This window comes from Panthera uncia (assembly GCF_023721935.1).
Source record: "Panthera uncia isolate 11264 chromosome B3 unlocalized genomic scaffold, Puncia_PCG_1.0 HiC_scaffold_1, whole genome shotgun sequence".
NCBI classification, from domain to species: Eukaryota; Metazoa; Chordata; class Mammalia; order Carnivora; family Felidae; genus Panthera; species Panthera uncia.
In genome coordinates, this window is record NW_026057582.1 from 107,819,841 (window position 1) to 107,840,607 (window position 20,767).

General features: G+C 51.2%; 1 protein-coding gene across 2 annotated transcripts in view; it reads right to left on the bottom strand.

The window, feature by feature from the left end:
* Positions 1-20,767, bottom strand: part of ANP32A (acidic nuclear phosphoprotein 32 family member A) — a 39,468-nt gene that overhangs the window by 15,673 nt on the left and 3,028 nt on the right. The window lies entirely within an intron of this gene.

Genomic DNA, 20,767 nt, shown 5'->3' on the forward strand with positions numbered 1-20,767 from the left:
CCTCAGCTCACAGGGTCCTATTCCCTGCTCAACAATGCTGCGGTTCATAAAAAAACCACACTGTTCACAATGATCTTATTAAATAGCCACAGCACTGGCCCCACGCAACAGAAAAGCCATGAGGAGATTGAAGGGGAAGGCCCAGAGAGCAGAGGGGTAAATCCTGACCAATCTCCTAAAACGCTGCTTTGATCATGTCCTATCACGTCCCATCACTCCTGGTCCACAGACTTTCATGGCCACAGGGACTGCAAAGCCGGAGAAGGATTCCCAGCCCCCCAGCCATCAGTGCTCCTGGACCAAAAACCCTGTGCCTCTTCCCAAGGCAGCTTGTCCCCACCTCACCTCTCTGCCAGCCTCCCTGCCCTGCAGCAAACACGGTGGCACCACCTGGCATTTCTTCCCTATATGACAGTTTACAAAGTGCTTCTCCAGGCATCACTGCATTGAATACTCAGACAACCGGAATTCTACTCATCCTACTCGTCTCCCAGGGAAAGTGCTCCTTCCACCAGGGTCCTCTGAGAGCTGCTGCTCGGCCACAGAGGGCATCTGGCAGTTCTTCTTCCTGTGATCTTTTCTCCAAACACAAGCTTACCAAGGGCTGAGGTCTCAGTGTTCCCCGCTGGTGCCCTGCCCAGAGGGGCTGGCTTTCAGTAAATACTTGCTAAATGGTCAAACTGGAACGGGTCACTGAAGCTAGAGCAAAGAATGGAGTGGGGGGGGGTGGTGGTGGTGATGGCTCTGAAGAATCTTCTAGATTCTAAAAGGCTAACTAATCCCTAATTCACTTTCCTTTTTTAAAATTTTATTATTATGTTTATTTATTTTGAGAGAGAGAGACAGAGTGTGAGTGGGGGAGGGGCAGAGAGAGACAGAGACACAGAATCTGAAGCAGGCTCCAGGCTCTGAGCTGCCAGCACAGAGCCCGACGTGGGGCTCGAACCCATGAGTGAGATCATGACCTGAGTCGAAGTTGGACACTCAACCAATCGACTGAATCACCCAGGCGCCTCCCTAATTCACTCTCTTTAAAAAAAACTTTTTTTCTTAAGGTTTATTCATTTCTCAAAGACAGAGAGACAGAGCGTGAGCGGGGGAGGCACAGAGAGAGAGGGAGACACAGAATCTGAAACAGGCTCCAGGCTCTGAGTTGTCAGCACAGAGCCTGATGTGGGGCCCGAACTCACAGACCGCGAGAACATGACCTGAGCTAAAGCCAGACACTTAACCGACTGCCCCCCCCGGCCCCCCCCCCCCCCCCAATTCACTTTCTGAAGCAAACCATCCCATTAGTTCCACTCCTAGACAAATCAACAAGCATGGCTTCCTGGGCCCTCTGTCCCAGCTGCCTGATGTGGTTGATCTGGACTCCTGAAATCAGATTCAGGGACTGTCAGCCTGGCTGACAGCAGGGGCACCTGTGGACAGCAGGGGCAGTCTGATGTGGAAATGCCACTGGAGTCCTCAGGTCAGCAGAGTCCAAAAAGAGGGCAGTGGGCCCAGTGTGGACCTTGACTGCTACCCACTCCCTGTGGACCCCCAAGTGGAAGAATGGTCTGCAAAACAAAAGTTAATTCACTTCCTCAGATCCACGAGCTGGCAGGTCAACCCTCTGCCCAGCCCAGCCCAGCCCAGCAGCACAGCCCATCTGAGAAGACACCTCACTACCCAGACTCAGACTCAGAGGCTGGGACGCGCGTCCCACAGCCTCTGGACGTGCCTCAGCCAAATTTGCAGCTGGCTATTAAAAAGTAGATCACAGAACCAAAGGACCCCATCATCACCACCTCTAGGGAACCACCGATCCTCTCCAGCTCCTCAGGCAACTGATGAAGCTCTGTGAAAACCAACCCAGTGACTCACCCAAGGTCACACAGCCCATTACGGAATCAGACCTTGGGCTGTTCTCAATTCTCCCACACCCTAAAGCACAGGCCTCTCCGTGATGAACTCCTGGAAGCAAGAGGAAACAAAGGAGGAAAAAGAAAACAGCTGTGAGGAAAAGAGCCCCATGCCTGAACCTGGCCCTCCTCCCTCCCTCCCTCCCGCCTCCACACACACACACACACACACACACACACACACACACACACACGCGCGCGCGCGCACCCAGCAGGACCGGAAATGCCGAAGAGGCAAAGAAAGGCTCAGTGGCCTCAGAGTCGAAACTCTCGACCTTGGCCTCCTTCCCTGCCACCTCTACCCAAAATGACAGTGGCATTGGCAATGACAGAAACAGAGCAAGTAGTGCGGTGTGGAAGGCCTCATGTCCAACCACCAATAGGAAACCGCTGATTTGGGCAGAAATGGGAACCCATCATGCAGAAGAGCCTAAAGCTGGGGGCTGAAAGTTTTTTCTATCCAAGGCCACAAAGCAAATTAGCCAAGGGTCACACATGAGAAGCAATTTAATCTCCGTTCTTTCTCCTTGAGAAAAATGGGACACGTGCACCTTAGCCTAAGCCTGTAAATGAAAGGCTATGGTAAAAGTATTTGCAATGGAAATGCTGAGAAGTAAGTGTTAGCTCCCCCTGTCTACTAAGTGGGAGGGCAGGGATGGGAGCAATGGCAGGAGGGAGAGGGAGGGAGGGGAAAGCGGGGGGGGGGCGGGAGATGGAAGGCAGAGGGACAGACAGACACTGAGGAAAAGACACAGGCAGTCAAAGGCAGGAGAAAGAATAAAGTTGAAGGCTCTGCACGTTTTGCTTTACTTCCAGAGTTCCACCCTCTTCACGTGGATTTTGGAGACAGAACTTTATTCATGTTTACTATCTTTTAAAATAGGGGACAGGGTGGGGCACCTGGGTGGCTCAGTCAGTTGAGTGCCCAACTTCAGCTACGGGCATGATCTTGCAAGTTCATGAGTTCGAGTCCCAGGTCAGGCTCCGTACTTACAGCTCAGAGCCTAGAGCCTGCTTTGGATTCTGTGTCTCCCTCTCTCTCTGCCCCTCCCCTGCTCACACTCTCTCTCTCTCTCTCTCTCTCTCTCTCAAGAATAAACATTAAAAAAAAATAAAAATAAAATAAGGTACAGGGGCACCTTGGTGGCTCAGTGGATAGAGTGTCCGAATTCAGTTCAGGTCATGATCTCATGGTTCTTGAGTTCAAGCCCCGCATCGGGCTGGCTGCTGTCAGCTTAGACCCTGCTTTGGATTTTCTCTGCCCCCCCCCCCCCCCCCCCCCAACACACCCATCTCTCTGTCCCTTCCCTCTTGCACTCTCTCTCTCAAAAATACATCTTAAAAAAAATTTTTTTTTAAATGCCAGAAGCCAAAACCAAAAACAAACCCTTATAATAACCTTTATGATTCTTGAAGAGTCCGAGAGGGGCTCAACGACTAGAGACAATGTAAAAGTGAACCGAATGCGTTGTCTCCCAGACGAGGTCATCCCAAGGCTGTGCTGACAGCAACAGGTCAACAAGGACCGAGGCTCCTTGGGCAGGGTCTCTATATACACTCTGCTCCGATGGGACTAAATCTTGAATTCTGAAACTTGAGGCAGAACAAACTTGAGGAAGCACCCAGGGTGGGAAGGCCCCTGACAACGGTGGCACCGGGAGAACCATCAAAGGGACCGGTGATGTTTTGGCCGGACGGTGGGGGAGAGCCTTTCGACAGCCATCTTTTTCCAACTATCTTGAAGGAGTGTCCTGTGCACACAGAAGTGCGTTTATTCCGTGCTCTCCTGTGCTTCGAGAACGAAGATCAGTGTGCAGGAATTACAATGAGGCAGTTTTCGGCCCCACGTAAACTATGAGAGTGTTTAAATCATTACAACTGTCCCAGAAAAGAATAGGCTGCTCTGAAAAAACAAAACAAAAACAAACCAGTGAGCGGTCTCCCTAAGCATACAAATCAGAGGCCTCTAAGTGACCGTCTGCAGAGGGCTCTAAACAGGGCTGAACAATTATTAAATGGAGTGATATTGTATGATGAAGCGCTGCAGAGAGACAAGCCTTGGGTCTTTTCGCCTTTAAAAAAGAGGCTATGATTTGCTTCTTTCCTCTTTAAAGAAGTGTTACTTGTTTAGGCCACAGGGCAATTTACAATTTACCTGTTCAATACTGTGTACAGAGTATCTATTAGATGCTGGGCACCTGTGCTAGGCAGACGTTAGGGATACCGTGCAAAGCCCAACTTGCCAGGCTTCGTGGGCTCGCACATCGGAGGGGACGGGGGTGAGGCAGGAAAGCGATCAATGTAGTCTGTATGTAATATGAACAGACACCATAAAGAGAAAACAGCAGTAGTGGGGAGGGATGCCACTTTCCTATCCAAGGGAGTTTCCAGTGGGGACTTGAAGCCACGGAAAGAGCTTTTCAGGTAGAGGGAGGGAACAGCCAGGGCAGAGACCCTGAGCAGGGAGCATGTGTGGCTCTTCTGGGAAAGAGGATGACAGAATTTGTGGAAGAAGGGAAGGAAAAGAAGAGGAAGCGGTGGCAGGAGAAAGGGGTGGCGAGAAGGATGCTGTCACATCCACCCTTACACACGCCTGGGACATTCTGCACCTAACTTGTGGCAGGGTGGTGGGTTTCACAGGCAGTGGAGGTCCGAACTGTTGGGACCACAGCAAAGGGGGTTAAGACCCAATGTGTGACCATAAGCCTGAGGTTTCCACTGCCCTTCCATAAAAGCGAACAGTGAAGGAGGCTTACTGAGGACTGTGCTCAGCTGACTGTTTCCAGGTAGAGACTGGCCCACACCACACACCTCCGGGAAATCTCCTGTGGCGGAATGTTCTGCTTACGAGTGTCTGGGCTCATGAAGAGCATCACAGAAAATCTGGTTTAGTTCCAGGCTCTACCACTTAGGAACTGTGTGGCTTTCGTTGGGCAAGACTTCACTGAGACTCCATTTCCTCATCTGTGAAATGGGGAGAATCCCTACCAACCCCACACGTCTGAGGGACCAGATGAGGTAAACTGTGCAGTCCTGGACGGTATGAGGAGGAATTTTTCACTCAAGTTTCTCACCCAAGACTTCACACTCCGGAGAGCAGAGATGAGATGTTATGTAGCTCTGACTCCCCCACGCTGCCTTGCACTTAGCTCTCAATTAATGTTTGCTGAACTGAAAAGCATTAAAAATAACCTGGGAAAACATTCTGCCATTTTTTTTCCTTCCTATTAAACTGCAGCACTTTGCCAGAAAGCTCCAGAACAGTCTCTCTTCACTGTAATCCTCCTGTTTGAGGGAAGAACCAACTGAGTCACACCAGGGCAGGGTGTTCAGAGGATAAACTGCCAGGCACGGGGACAGGAACAAGGCCCAGACCTCGGCAGAGGGCTCCTTGCTCTCTGCATCGCCCCGGCCTTTCTCAAACAGCCAGAGCTGATCCAGGTCGAGGCCACCAACAGAAGGGACTGCAGACCTAGGACCAGGTCAGTGTCTCCTGGAAAAGCCCACAAAAGTCAGAGATACACACAATATACACAACGTGATGAAACCTTGCTCTAATCCAATCGCCTCGTTGTTCGGATGGGGAGACGGGTTGCCCGGACAGACAAAATAGCGAGTCCAAAGTGACTTCCATTATTTTTTTTCTTTTTACTTTTTTGAAGAAGTTAACATTCATTCTCATGGTTTCAAAACCAAACAGCAGGGGCGACTGGGTGGCTCAGTCGACTAGGCGACCAGCTCTTGACTTCAGCTTGGGTCATGATCACACAGTTCATGGATTCGAGCCCCACATCAGGCTCTATGCTGCCAGGGCGGAGCCTGCTTGGGATTCTCTCTCTCTCTCTCTCTCTCTCTCTCTCTCTCTCTCTGCCCCTTCCCTGCTCATGTGCTCTCTTTCTCAAAATAAATACTTAAAAAAAAAAAAAAAAGCATAGGATAAGCAGTCAATTCTCCCTCCCATCCTGCCTAGTTAACCATCCCACCCATTAAGTATATCCTTCTAGAATTTGTTTACACATACACAAATTCAAAATCTTAATTTTCTCCCCTTTACCCAAAACTAGTCCATATTAGCATATTATATACTGATCTTTGCCTTTTTTTGTTTTCGTTTTCCATGAAGTTCATGTGACATAGTACACAAAAACCTTTCTTGTTTCTTATTTGCACCGTTTGGAATGTGCCATCATTTTTCTTCACCGGGCCCTTATTGATGAGTATTTGGGTCGCTTCCAATCCTTTTCTACATTAATGTTGCAATTCAGATAAACGGGTACGTATGTCATTTTGTGTTCATCCCACTTATTAACCAAAGAGCTGGAATCAGATCCTACTTCTGACCCACAGAGCAGCTGTCCTGGAGCCTCGGAGTCCTACAATGGAAAGGCTGCACCACTGCACCTGTGTGGACAAGTTACTTCCCCTCTGCTCGTTCAACAACGCTTAGAGCCTACCAAAAACGCCAAGATGGCACCGCACCAGGCACCAGGGACCCAATGATAAAGGTGTCCTTGCCCTCTGCCCCCAGATTGGCCAGTCTGGAGGGAAAAGCAGAAGGGACTGTTAGGACACATGGGGGCAGTTCGGCGTGCCTTGAGGGCCATCTAACCTCAGGGGGCCAGTTTCCCTGTCTGGTAATGGGTGTCCACATGCATACCTTAGGGGTGTTCTTGAGGATCAAAAAAGTGTTGTTTGCCAAACACCGAGCTGGACACAAGGCTTGCAGTAGGTGCTCTGTAAGGGGGCAGCCTGACTCCTTTCCCAGAAGGGGTCCTGCCGATGGCCAGGCTGCAAGGGGTTCCAGGGAAAACACGCCGCCAGGCCCGTTCCACAACCTCCTACGCTCTCTCCTTACTCGAGGTCAGAATACGCTGCTGTGCGGTTTTTGAGGCAGCACCTAAGCCCCTAATTGTCTTAGCCTACTTTTACCGGAAAAGAATTTGGTCTTCCCCCACTTCTCAGACCCTCTTTAGTACTCTGAGGCACCCTAGGTAGGCTTCTCATCTGTGCGCCCAGGCCCTCGTGGTCAAAGAATGTCAGAAACACGGAGACGTGCAAACAAGACTGGCACAGAAAGGCAAAGGAAGGCACGTGGAAAGCGGATTTTGCTGGGATTTCCCCGACGATGCAAAAAAATCACTTAAGGGGAAAAATCCGAAGGAGGGGTGCCTGGGCAGCTCAGTTGGTTAAGTGTCCGACTTCGGATCAGGTCGTGATCTCACAGTTCGTGAGTTCGAGACCTGTGTCCGGCTCTGTGGAGCCTGCCTGGGATATTCTCTCTTTCCCTCTCTCTCTGCCCTTGGCCTGCACGCTCTCTCTCTCTCTCAAAATAAATAAATAAACTGAAAAAAAATCCATGGGAGAAAAATCACTGAACCTCACATTTACTTCATTCACTTTGATGTGTTCCATATCACAATAAAATATATATTTTAAAAAAAAATTTTTTTTTTTTAATGTTTTTTTTGAGACAGAGACAGAGCATGAAAGGGGCAGGGTCAGAGAGAGAGAGGGAGACACAGAATCCAAAGCAGGCTCCAGGCTCTGAGCTGTCAGCACAGAGCCCGACGCGGGGCTTGAACTCACGGACCGTGAGATCATGACCTGAGCCAAAGTCGGGACGCTTAACCGACTGAGCCACCCAGGCGCCCCTAAAATATATATATTTTAAACCAGATATGTTGGCATCATATGTCCATCCTCCTAGGGAAGACAAATGCAGCAGATTTTATAGAAAAGAGAAAGAAATGAAAGTCAGGAATCTAGAGCATTCTCATATTATCAGCAGCCCCAAAGTGGCTGGGAAGATGGGGGAAATCACAGTTAAGATTTGAGGCTATGTAAACAGCTCTGAAGTCAATGACCTGGCTTTGTACCCAAGCACAGCTCCTCAGTAAGATGTGACCTTGAGCTAGTTGCTAAACTAGCTTTCTGAGCCTCAGCTCCCTCATCTGTTAAAGTGGGAATAATCCCACTCAGCTTGTAGCATTTTTTTATACAGATTAAATAAGAACAAATATGGTATCTGGCACACAGCTACTCAACGGTTAAAAGCAAACAAAACACATAAAAAGAGACTACATTTTTCTCAATATTTAGTAAAAGGATGAAAACCTAGCTCCTCCTTTTCAGAAGCCCAAACCAGAACAGTGGTCATCAAATTTATCCAGCCCCCCTAATACTGGGAAGCCGTTTCCCTAACAGGCTAATTAATGAAGTCTTACTTCACCAAAAGCTCCTTTCAAATTCACGCAGGACACCTTCTTCTAGATGAAAACTATCAGCCAATTAAGGCTCTTCCTGGTCCTTGGGAGAAGACATGGGTCAGGGCTGGTTCTCTGACCTGATTTTACAGTGTGTTTCTCCCTGAAAGTAAGCCTGGGGGGAGGGGGGGCGGGGGGCTCTGAGTCCTGCCTCACCATCTTGGGTCAGAGGTAAGGGCAGGGTCTCCCTAGCCCACCCAAAGGCACCTGGCCCCTCAAACCAGGGTGGGAGGGCTAGATGGAATCCAAAATGTAGCAATGGGACCTTCCAAGAAATTCTGCCATTTCAGAAAGAACACGAAAAATCCCACTTAGAGGTGCCAGGGTGGCTCAGTGGGTTAAGCGTCCAACTTCGGCTCAGGTCATGGTCTCGCGGTCTGTGGGTTCGAGCCCCATGTCCGGCTCTATGCTGACAGCTCAGAGCCCAGAGCCTGCTTCAGATTCTGTGTCTCCCTCTCTCTCTGTTCCTCCCCCACTCGCACTGTATCTCTCAAAAATGAATAAATGTTAAAAAAGAAAGAAAGAAAGAGAGAAAGAGAGAGAAAGAAAGAAAGAAAGAAAGAAAGAAAGAAAGAAGGCAGGGAGAGACCAACACCAGGTGGTCAGCCCTTGCCCAGAGGGCTCACTAGCGGTTACAAGATGTGTTTAAACTTTGTGCCCCCCACCCTCTGACTCACACAGCCATAAATGAGAAAATAAATCTGCTATTGTTAGTAAACGCAAATTTGCAAGTACAGATCTTTCAAAGCCGGAGCCTTAAGAAAATAATAAGACCTTCTGGGATGAAAAAGCGGGGTGGGGGGGGGTGTCAGCTGGCCTGGGGAAATGACTAACGCTGGTGTGAGCAGAGTACTGGCCACTTATGTTTTGTCCCACTCTTCTATCACATCATCTTTCCTACTTATCACCTCACGAATCTGCACCTTAACCTCGCTGGGCCTCGACTTGCTCGTCAGCAGGATGATTCGTAGGTACTCTGAGATCAGATACTTTAGGTTCTGGTTCACGGGGGCCAGATGTCCAGTGTAGGTTACCGAGTGATTGCTCAAATGCCACCTCATCAGAGAGGCCCTCCGGGATCACACACCCCCTTTAGCACAGCTCTGTCTTCTCGGGGCTTAGCACACAGGCATCGTGACTCTTTACCGACCACCTCCCTCAATGGAATGGGAGCACCGCACGGGCAGCGCAGATGAGAAGTTTGTCTAGTTCACTGCTGCATCATGCAGAATGCCTACCCAGTGCACAGTGGTCATTCAATCAATATGTGAAATTGATGCATTGAATGACCCCTCCACAGTATTTGCTATCTGCAGAAATCACCCTCATAACTCTGGTGAACATCAGACGCTAGCCGGCCAAGTGCTGTTTATCACCAGAGACATCTGTGGCCGTCATAAGCCTCCCAGGGCTACTAACGAAGCATCTGCCCGAGACGAGTCTGGTTTGCCAGTACAGTGGGCACCTTGCAGACCAGGATCCCGACCTTGCTGGAGTCTATGGCCCCTGGTCAAACTCACAGATGCATTTGCACTTCCACTTTAGACACTCCCCTGTGGCCACTCCTGGCAGTGACCACACTGGCCGCTGGGACTGAGGGAAGGTTCCCAAGTGCCTACAGAGGCCAAATGCCTGCCCTGAACCACGTACTCCTTCACTGTTAAGAGGAGAGCATTCCACTTCTGCTGCCATGACCGCAGCTCCTCCACCTCCACCCAGAACAGCAGCCCTAGAGGGAGGGCCCTGCTCTGGGAGAAGCCTCCCGAGACTCACAGAGCACACCTAAAAGGACAGACACACCAGCTCTACACAGGCACATCTGCAACAGAGCCGCAAACTAGACGGGGGCTAGGAGCACAGCCACTCATCATGGCGGCAGGCCAACCTCTGCAGAGAGGATTCTCCAAGCCTTCCAGACAAAGCTGAGGAGCTGTACCAAAGTGCATGCCTGCCCACCCTTCCCAGGCTGCACCCAGGGTGCACCCGAATCTCCGTAGGGAAAAGGAGACAGGCAGAAATGGCAGGAACGCCCCGGGTGACTGTGATGGCCAATTCCCGGCCCTCCATATGGAACAGGCCCCTGTGCCAGAACAGACAGATCCTTCCCACAGGCAGCTAGGCGGGAGGCTGGAGACACATGACATCATCACAGAGCCTTCCTGGGGCCCCCAGCTGCAGGGGAGCTGCCCCGGTCTCTGCAAACCCTCAGGTCTCTGCAAACCCTCAACGCCACCCTCAGGCAGGGGGAATAAAGAGACACGAACCTGACCCCACAGAGAGCTGAGCCACAGTGGACGTGAGGTGCCATGGAAATTAGCGCAGAGGAGAGCACAGCTGGAAGTCCTGGGGACTTCTGCATCTTGACATCACCTGGGAGGGACATGAATCGCACCCTTTCGTCCGGGTCAGTAGAGGAAGACTTCCTGGAGGAGGCCCATCGGGAGCTGTCTGAACGAAAAAGGCCTGACTGAGGCACACCTGGGGTCCTGCAGCCAGGAGGGGAGTTGAGAGGCAGGAGGGCCTGCGGGCAGAGCAAGTGCTCCAGAACAGAGAAGCCAGGCAGAGAGCCCAGTCACCCCTACTCCACAGGGAGAGGGAGGCCCTGGGGCAGGGGTGTCTGCAGCTCGCAAGCAAGCAAGCATTCGGGCTGTCTCTTGCCCGGGGCTCCTCCAGCCCCCTCCCACCTGCTTGAGCAGCTCCAGGGGAGGCCTCCTTCTGGGACAGGCAAAGACAGCTCTCCCCAAAATTGCTCCGGCCACACACAGGCTCAGACACCGAGCAAGGGCCTTCTTCAGACAGGCTGCCCCCTCCCCAACCCGGTTCAAACACTCCTTCAAGCCTGGGCTGGTTAGAATCCACTAGCCTTCAGGGGCTATCCGCGACCCACACCCGGCACAAACATTTCTTTCGGTCCTGACAACAAGCCGGCGTTATTGTCAGTCACCATTTTACAGACGAGGTAGCTGAGGCTCAAACCTGCTGGGTGTGCTCTAACAGTGGAGTCAGCGGCTTGGGCCCTGCCCGAGACACCCGACTGCTTGGCCCTGGGGTCCCGTCCTCCTTACATAAAGGTCCCCTGGAGATCAAGGAAGGGCCAAGTGCAGTCTTGCTCAAGAAACCTCACTCGACACTCCAGTAGCAGCCCCGTGAGGTCCAGGTTCACGTGCGAGTGTGATGAGCCGGAACGTAGGCCCATGAGGGGGCCAGGCCAAGGACCAGAGCCCGGCACCCCGGCGGCGGGGGGATTCTGGACCCCTCTTTCCCCTTCCCCATTTTCCTTCCTCCATTTTCCTCGTCTTCTACCTCCACTTACTTTACTTCCTCCTACCTGCTGTGGAGTTCTGCACCCTGCCTCAATGTGGCAGTTCCCAACTGTGCTTTAGAGCCCCCTTTAGAGCAGTCTAAAAATACACTGACTGGGCACCACCCTCGGAGACTGATTCTGTAGCTGGGTAGAGCCTGGGAATTTCTTAAAATGCTCCCCTGGTGGTTCTGATACACAGCTGGGGTTGAAATCTGCCTTTCTAGCCACATGCATTCTTTCCCCTGTCCATGCTCTATCTCCCCAACCCCACCACAGAAACCATAATTCCACTGGTCTGCAACCCACTCCCCACCCAGCTCGTGTACCACCCCCCTCCCCCGCCCCCCTTCCCCCAATCCAGAACATAGGAACTGCATTCACTAAATTCAAGCTGCTACCCAGATACTTACGTGGCATTCACAGAACTCCCTGCATCATTCTGGATGCTGGGCACACAGGCCGTGTCAGTGAAAGTGGGCTCCCCTCACCCTCCCTTCACAGCCACGCCATTTGGGCCTGCTGGGGAGGCCAGCAGCTACAGAAAAGTTGGTTACATAATGGGGGATGAGGGCCTCCACGGGATGCATGCCCCTGAAGAAATCTGTAATCCTTTTAAATTTACTATTACAGGTTCTTGCTTCAACCCGCCCCCTACGCGCGCGCGCACACACGCACACACAAGCACACACACGCACACACACGCACACTCTCTCTCTCTTCCTCTCTCACCACCACCCCCCCACCCCCGACTTCTGAGGGACGCAGCAGAATCCAGTGACCTGGCCCTTCTGGACACTTCTGACGGCAGAGTCCCAGCACAACGTTGCTCACGGAGACACCACAGGCCTTTCTCGTCCAGACTTCACTCTGGCCCTCCATTCCTGTTTCTTCCAGCCCGCAGCAGAACCCTGCCTTTTCCTTATTCCCAGCCGGAGGACAACTAGGGGGGAAAGCCTCCTCACTCCCACTCTGCTAATGGAATCCTCTCACCTCAGACATGTCTGAGCCTCACAAGACATCTGCAGAACAGCCCAGGGGGTTGCCTTCGCCAGACCCTACGGGATGGCCTGAGAGGACTCTGGTGGGTCTGTGCACACGGCCTAAGCAGACAGCACCTACTAACACAGAGCAACGGATGCTTCCTCTGCTGGGGATCTCAGGCAGAACCCTGCACCTTCCCTGCTTGTCAAAGAAGGGTAAAGAATGCTCTTCACCCCTAACCCATCACACACCAGGGCTGGGAAGTTCTGAGTAAGGAAAGAGTGCTTGGTAAGGTACAGGCATTTCTTGTATGGCATGAACTTTCGTGACCAAATTAAAAATAAAATAAGCCACAGAGTAGAGCGGTAGTCTCCTAACACAATCCACTGACATGCAGGAAGGAACTATTTGGACCTTGAAAAATACTTTTGTGTTTTATCAGTTTTTTGGTGTTCTGCTTTGCTGTGTGTGAATAATCCACTAAACTAAAAGGCAGACAAACTAGGGCTGAGGTTCAGATGTAAAAACCGGAAAAATCGGAGAAGCACAGGGCGCTAAGAAAGTGTGAATCACCCACTCAGAGGAAGAGCTCACACTCACCCAGGGGAGAGCTGGAGGGGAGGGGGTTGGTGGGCAAAAAACCCTACATTGTTTCTGATGCTTTGTTTCAGGGGCTTGTGCTTGGCTTTCCAGAAGGCGATGAAAATGACAAGAACACGCAAGGACCCTGGTTTCTTCATTCACCTTCATTTCTAGAATGCCCACCATGTGCCGAGTGCGGTGCTGCGCTCCGAGAGCACACAGTGATGTGTACCAAAAGCAGGGCCTTTAAATCATGCGGCTACACAGGGGGACAGAGATGCTAATTAAAACACTCACATTCGGGAATGTATAATTACCAACTGAAGCACTGTGAAGGAAATTTCTGTAAGAGTTTCATAACAAAAGAACCAGACCCAGGGCTGAGGAGGGTGGAGGGTGAGGGAGCTGGTGGAGACAATTAGATGCGAAGTCGGTGATGGTGGCTGTTATGGCCTGGAGTAGATATGCAGGAATAAAGGCGGTGAGTGAGGCCAGCGCAGTGGCAAGGCGGTGAGGGAAACGATGAGGGCAACCAGTGGCCAGTCCCTGCAGAACCTTCTCCTAAGAACACCACGTATTTGAAGCACGGCGACACAATTACATCCGCGTTTCGGCAAGAGCATGCTGGCTCAAGTCTGAAGCGTGGCTCGAGGGGGCTGTTGATGCAGGGACATCAGCTGGCAGGGAGTAGAGGATGGTATTGCGAATAGACAGGACTCGTGACGGATAGAAGGCTGCGGCGCATCCAGGGGAGGACGGAGGTTACAGAGGTCATGGGTTCTTTCTTGGGCATTTGCTTGTGGGGTGATTTGGGGACACTCAGGTGGAGACATCGGGTGGGTCCCGAGCTTAGCCAGGAGTCCAGGGCGGGGACGCACACATCAGTCACAGAGCGAGCACGGTCCTTTCAGCTGTCGGTGCGGGAGGACACCACATGGTGTGGAGGGAATGCAGACCGAGAGGGCCCAAGGCCCGACCGGGCAAAATGCTTTGTGGCCACAGAGAGGAGGGCAAGGGACACTAGAAACGAGGAGTGACCAGAGCGGTAGGAGACATACTGGAGAAAGGGAGCGCGGGAGGGAACACGTTTCATGAAGGTCAAGGGTGCAAATGCTGCTGAGGAGTGATGTAGAAGACGACAGTGGAGTCTCTTTAGAGCTGTTTAGGAAGCAAAGCAGACGGAGGAGGGTTGAGGTGTGAGAGAAGTGAGGGAATGGAGAAGGTGGTTCTAGACAACTCAGGAAGTCTGACTGTAAATGGGAAGACAGAGCTAGGCAGCAGCCACGGTGACACAGAATCAAGTGAGGTTTTCTGCTGGCTGGAAGATGGGAGAAACACCACAAGCTTGAAAAGGTCCGAAGGAGAGGAGCGGCTTAGGTGCCCAGGGCGAAACACCGAGGACACCTGAGCTGGGCACAGATTCCGGCTAGGCATTTCTTAGGAAACCAGGCGTCACTTTTCCATGAAGAAGGCGGGGGTGGCCAGCAAGGGGGCAGGCTGGGAGGGCGGTGAGGAACAGTGCCGTCGCCCCGTCCGGGGGAGAGAGAGAGTGGTGACCTTACCCTCTGCACAGACTACCTGGGACCCATGGCTGGAGCTGCTCCGTGATGGTTAGTTGTGCAGCTATACTCACATCCAGAAGCCACGCGTTTACTACTGAATTGCTTGCTCGTGGGGAAAAGACTTCTGCCAAGTTAAGAATCTCTAGCTTCTAACCTCTTTTCTCACTGAAACGAACGTTACTTTTTTATATAACGTGTGTTGTTAATGTATGGGGTTTTTTGTTTTGTTTTTTGGTTTTTTTTAAAGCGAATGCCAACTATGCGGTTCCAGTGGGACAGAGCATAATACCAATGACAGTTCTGGTTTCCTGAGTGCTTACCGTGGGGTAGGTACTATCACATCGTCACGTTACAGAGACAAAAGGAGGGAGGCGCTGTGAGGTGAAGGGGCTTGCCCAAGTGCCATGGCTGGAAGTAGGGGAGACAGGATGCACCCCCCCAGGCAGGCTGGGTGGGAGCAGAAGCCAAAGGCACCCTCCTCACCCTCTCTCCTCCACGCTGGAAAACGTGGAAGCCAGGCCCCAGGCAACCTGCACGGTGTGTGGCACCTGAAGGATGGAAGGCACTGGGTGGTGAGCGTGGAGAGAAGGGGGTGGAGGAACAGGCTTGGCTGAGGGCCACTGGCACAACCAGGAACCTTGGAAGGCATCCACTTGGGGGTAGGAATTTAGGATAAGGATTCCTTAATGCCATGAGAAGGACTGGGGTGGGAAAGAGCTAGAACTAAGGAGAGAGTGTGCAGTTGGAGAACATGGGACCCAGGGACAAGCAGCTTTTTTTTTTTTTTTTTAGTTTTATTTATTTTGAGAGAGAGAGAGAGAGTCCAAGCAGGGGAGGGGGTGGGGGTAAAGAGGAGGATCTGAAGCAGACTCTGTGCTGACAGCAGAGTCCGACGCGGAGCTCGGACTCACTGAGACCATGACCTGAGCCGAAGTCAGACATTAAAGGACTGAGCCACCCAGGCGCCCCTCGAGCTGGCTGAAAAGCTGGAGAAATCACTACTGACCCTCAACGGAGGGAGTTCACAAAGCTACACATGGCATTCCCTCATCCCCCCAAATCAAACCACCAAATATTTGAGTGCGAAGGAAGCTCAATACTCATCTTTTAATGTCTTTCAAACAATAACAAGTGACGCGATCAATCAATGGGTCAAAGCCAGCACACTTTTTTTAATGAACAGAAATGTTTTACATGTAGTAAGGAAGCGTCTTGTCATTTGTTGGTAGAACATATGCACGTATATACCTACCGGGTAGTGGTGCAAAACATATCTGTACTGTTAGGATCAAGAAGTTTGAAAGCCACCAATCCAATTCAATACTCTCATTTTAGAGTGAAGGAGACAGAGAGGCCCCAAGAAGCCCAGCAACTTGTCCAAGTTAGTTAATAATAGCAAAACTGAGAACAGCACACAAGTCTTTAATAGCCCTCCGCTAATTTGCTCACCAAACCGGAATCTCCAAACGCAAATATCTCTGGGAAAGACAGCCTTGACTTTAATCCACATTAGGGTAAGTGATAGTGGAGGAGTAAGCTGATCTTTTAGATCTGCTGCCTAGGGCAAGTTCTGGTAGAGAAGATAGATGAGCGTCCCAGGGCAGCCGTGGGGCTAAAACAAAATAAATGCGAGTGGATACATGGGGGTTGCAGGGTGTGGCTCGCTGGGCACAAGACAGGGACTAGTGTGGGAGGGCAAAGATATTTTATCTTGTTTACAGTTTTTGTATGAACAAATATCATCAGGACAACTGGTTCTATGGAAGGAGGCTGTTTCCACGTCCGGGCAGGTGGCCCAGGGCCACGGGTGCTTGGCTCATCTTGTTTCAACAAATTTTATTAAATGACAAGTTCTGAGTAACAGGTGCCTTCGCAATTCTCCATCCCTGCCCAACTCCATCTCTTTAATGAAAACATCACTGTTGGGTATTTATCATGTGTACAATTGTATTTCAATGTAACGTAAGATTCTAAGACTCAAAGTCGGGTCCCTTTTTCTCTGTATTCGTGGGAGGAAAGCGGTGGTGATGCGGAATGGGTGAATGGGTGGAGCGCACTTCCCCAGGAGCCGAGACAACTAGCTAGGGCAGCGGGTGGGCAGGTCAAAATGGGGTGGGGAGACACGGCAGTACACATCTGTGAGGGAGTGGCCGCCTCTGGACAGCAGAGTAATGAGCCTCCTTTTCGTCTCAGAACTCAGGCCAAACAACTGGGCCAACCAAGCTCATGTGACCAGGGCTCCTCACCACTCAGCAACAAGCTCTGTGCTCCCCTCCCAGGCGGAGACACCAAGGTAGAGGGGGCAGGCACAGGGGGGAGGAGTCGCCTGATGAGTAGCCGATACGATATCCATAAAGGGTCACTAACAGTCCCCGAGTTTTTTATTTCAACGTGGGATCATTCATTCGGACGGAGGCTCTGGGATGGCCAGCCCCCAAAGCTCAGTTAGGTGCCTGTATTACAAATAAAAAGGATTGTGTAAGTCTAGTGAAGTCACCTTGAAAGGCTGGTGGTGCAAAAGCGGCCAAGACAGGGACCTGGGTCTGCAGTCCGCTGTCCTTAAAGCATACGCCAAAGTTGTGGGGACTGAGATTCCTCCCCTTGGATTTATCTCCTCCTCCCCTCAGCCTGGCCAGTCTTACTCCTGCTCCCTCTGCTCATTAGCTCGGGCACAAGTGGCTAGAGGTAGGAAGAAGGCTCTGAAACTCAAAGCCACTTTGTTGAGGGTGTGTTCCCCAGGAAACATGCATGGGGGAGGGGAGCAGCAGGGCAGGACCAGAGATTTCAGGATTATCTGTGGCTTTCAATGATCTGTGTTCTGAGGGTCTGATGTCAGCCATGGAGGACACAGCTGCTGCACCTTCTGCAGGCCTCAAAGCTCCGAGAAGACATTTGAAATTGAAGAGTAACCATAGAACTACAAGATACACAACACCCTTTTGAAATACGGAGTATGCAAGCTGAAGAATTTTAGTTGGTTACACAGAAGAACTTCTAGATAGAAAGGGCACTCAATTCTGAACTGGTAATGAGGACAATTTCTCTTCTGATGGAGGTTCTTGGATCAAAGCCAATTTCCACTAGGCATCAACTAGTTAAAGGGCACACACAAAAGAACTTGGAAACACTCCTAGAGCACCACCCAAATGAATGGTCTGCCACATGCTTAATAAAAAATTTAAGAATTAAAAACAATAAAATAAAAAAATCCAGATCCCAGCCCTCTCTTCCCCCAACTAAGAAAGGGATCACCAAGCTTTCTCTGTAAAGGGCCAGGTAGTAAACTTTACCTAGAGGCAAAACTAACAATACAACACAGGCACTTTTATAATGACAGAAAACAAATTTCCACAATTCTTTTATTGATGAAACTTAAGATCTGTAATAAATACAACTCGGGGGTCAGGGTAATGATGGTCTAACGAGACAAGTGGAATTCTTTTGGTGGGGGAGGTAACATTTCACATCATTGGAATTCAAAGTTAAGCGTTCCACATCATCAAACTGATTGCAGTATTTCTACGTACCGATTATTCTTAGCTCATGATACCAAAACAGGCAGCTGACCCTGAATTTGACAGCACTTGTGCTAAACCAACATCTAGGGGTGCCAGGAATCTGCATTTTACATGCTCCCTAGGTGATTCTGATGATGGATGGGCCATGTTTGGGACGTGATAGACTAGACAACTCTCAAAGCCCCTAATTTCCAACCAAAGAGGCCTCTGGTTTTACAGTAGGAGAACCCAACTCTGTTGCATACCGGGACCACCCTCACAACATGGAGGATGTCACACAGCTTTGCCTACCCTTAATTAGTCGTTAGGAGAGTTCAGTGAGATGATCCATGAATTGTTACTAGTATACCACATCTTAGGTAAGAGGACATGCCAATTCTCTTCAGTTTTTTGGATGCAGATGGTGACAAATAAAAACAGAAAATGCATTCCATGCAGGATCCCATACAAACCACTGCCTAAGAGTCTTCTCATTACTAAAATGTGTACCCCAACATCTAAAAGGACAGACTTATTTCAGCGTCAACAGATGTGATGTTCTAAACCAAACTCGGAAAGTGTATGGCTTCCCTCCTTAAAATGACAATTCAGAGCCCCCCAGGTCCTGACCACCCACCTCAGTATCTTCAAGCAGGAGGCCGTCCAGGGTTCATTTCAATACCTTAAATGACAGGAAACTCAATGTCTCATGAGGTGGCACTATTTTAAAGCCAGAGAAGAAAAAGCTCTCCCCTTAGTGTCTGATCAAAAAAAAAAATAAAAAGGTGCTTCAGGAGATGGAACAGAGAGTAAGATGATGAGTATGCAGACTGGCTGTGATAAGCTCTCTATGCCTCAATTTCCCTGTGTGTAATATGAGGATAATAACAGTACCTACGCCTCACAGTGCTGCTGTGGGGACTAGATTAATTGATCTGTATAATCCACTTAGAATTGTGCCAGGCACAGCATGGTGCTGTGTAAGCACTCGCTATTATTATTGTTGTCGTGGTGGTTGTTGTTGTCCAGAACTGCAGAGAAGCTCAAAGTTGTGCTCTATTATCTCTCCAAGACCAACACTATCGCATATTGGGCACCTGACGGCCAGAACAAGCCAGTTTTGTCACTTACTCATTAGACCAGCTCACTAGTCCCCTTTCAAAGATGAGGAAATGAAGGTTTAAAGAGGAGGTTAGGTTACCTGCCCAAGATCACAAGGACAGGTTAACTTACCCTACCTCTCTTTGGCCAGAAGAATTCAAACGCAGAGGTCTGTGCAGCTCCAAAACCCACCTTCACTATGGAGCCCCAGACTCAAAACTACCAGCAGTAGCAGCAATCCAGGAACAAAACATCACTGACCATGACCATCCGGAGCCCCAGCTCAATTTTCTGCCTGTGGATCCTTGGTTGGCTTGCATAAACTGGAGTTAATATCAGGCTACATGAACCCAATTAGGCAGTAGTCTGGAAAACATCATGCGACGTATTCCAAAGGTCAAAGTTAAACCTGGCTTCCTGGGCAGCCTTTGCCAGGCACTGCCATCAAAGCTAGTCTCATGCAGACACCAGAGTTTAACCAGAGAGGTGCTTAACCAGCACTGACATCGGCTTTTAAAAAGTCCCGGAGAGAAGCCAGAGACGTGACGCAGAAAGGCGGTCGGCAGAAAGACATCGCTTACTTTTTAAAAAAGCTAACCTTATTCCCTTCTCTTTTCGGTTTAGGGTTACTACCGTGAACTGCCTTCCCCAGGGCAAAAATAAAAGGGGGAGGGGCAGTGGAAAACTGGGGTGGAGGGGGGCCTCCCCTCGCAGACTGCAGGGCGCTGTAACACCCACCTGAAACACGGGGCGCGACCTACCTTCCCGGAGAGCCCAGCCCCGGAGGGCGTTTCCCCAACACATCGACAACTCGTCCCTCCCGGGTAAGCGGCTGCTGTCCTTGGCTCCAGTCAGGGCCGCTGGAGTCGCGCGCGCCCCCCTCCCGAAAAAGAAACCTCATGTTTAATTTCTCCCCCGACCCTCCTATCAGTTTCTCCGAAAGAGCCAACACCCGGGCGACCAGTACGTCTTTAGGGCCACATTTAACTACGTCTGAAAACGCCAGCAGGAGGAAGGGCGAAACACTGGAAAGAAGAGGGGGTGGGGGAGGTAGGGAGAGCGATGGGGGGTGGGGGGGAGCACTTGCGGGGAGGATCGTCGCCCTCCCTGGGCGACCGCCGCCGCGACGCTCCAGCCAAGCCTCAGGCCGTTGTCTCGGGGAATAAAACCCCATCGGGGCCCACAGCACGACCGGGGGTCCCCGGAGCCGGCTTCCCCTGCTGCCTCCACGTCCGGGGCCGTCGGGGCGATGGCGCAAGACGCCGCACACCACCCCCACCATCCCCCCCCCCCACATACACAGCGACAACAGCCACGGTGACAAAATGGCAGCCCGGCGCCCGGCAGTCGTGCCACAGGCGAGCAGGGCCCCGGCGGCCGCCCCTGCCCCCCAATAACGCGTCGGCGCCCTTCGGGCTCGGCCTCCGGAGGGCCTGGCCTTTGCAAAAATAATAATAATAACACAACACCTCGAGCTCCAAAGCAGCGGGGGAAGCCAGGAGGCCCGCCCGGGGCCGGCCCCGCGCGCCCGCGCCCGGCCCGTGCGCACGAGGCCCGGCCACCCCGGCGCCAG